The 322-nt window shown below is 52.2% G+C and overlaps 1 long non-coding RNA gene across 1 annotated transcript in view; it reads left to right on the top strand.

Annotated features, from left to right (window-relative positions):
* The window catches only part of LOC108688170, an 85492-nt gene that overhangs the window by 540 nt on the left and 84630 nt on the right, over nt 1–322 (top strand). The gene's annotated exons all lie outside the window — the stretch shown is intronic.

Raw genomic sequence — 322 nt, 5'->3', positions numbered from 1 at the left:
GAGAGAGAGAGAGAGAGAGAGAGAGAGAGAGAGAGAGAGAGAGAGAGAGAGAGAGAGAATATGTATGAATGGGAGAGATAGAGAGAACGTAATGTATGATTGCGAATCGAGAGAAAGGAAGAATGAAGCGTTCTCAAAAGTGATAAAGAAGTTGTCCCGGTTGTTATCCGAAAAGAAGAGGACGCGCCTACCGGTCGTGCGGCGCGCAAAGTCTCATCGGTCTCGTCGAGCCGAGCTTCGCCGGCGACGAGGTGGCAGAGAAGGAGGAAGAAGAGGAGGAGAAGGAGGAGGAGGATGAGGAGGAGGAGGAGGAGGAGGAGGA

The sequence above is a fragment of the Atta colombica genome, unplaced genomic scaffold (genome assembly GCF_001594045.1).
Source record: "Atta colombica isolate Treedump-2 unplaced genomic scaffold, Acol1.0 scaffold226, whole genome shotgun sequence".
Classification (NCBI taxonomy): domain Eukaryota; kingdom Metazoa; phylum Arthropoda; class Insecta; order Hymenoptera; family Formicidae; genus Atta; species Atta colombica.
Note: the sequence above shows the minus strand (reverse complement) of the source record. Positions and strands in the feature narration are given on the sequence as shown.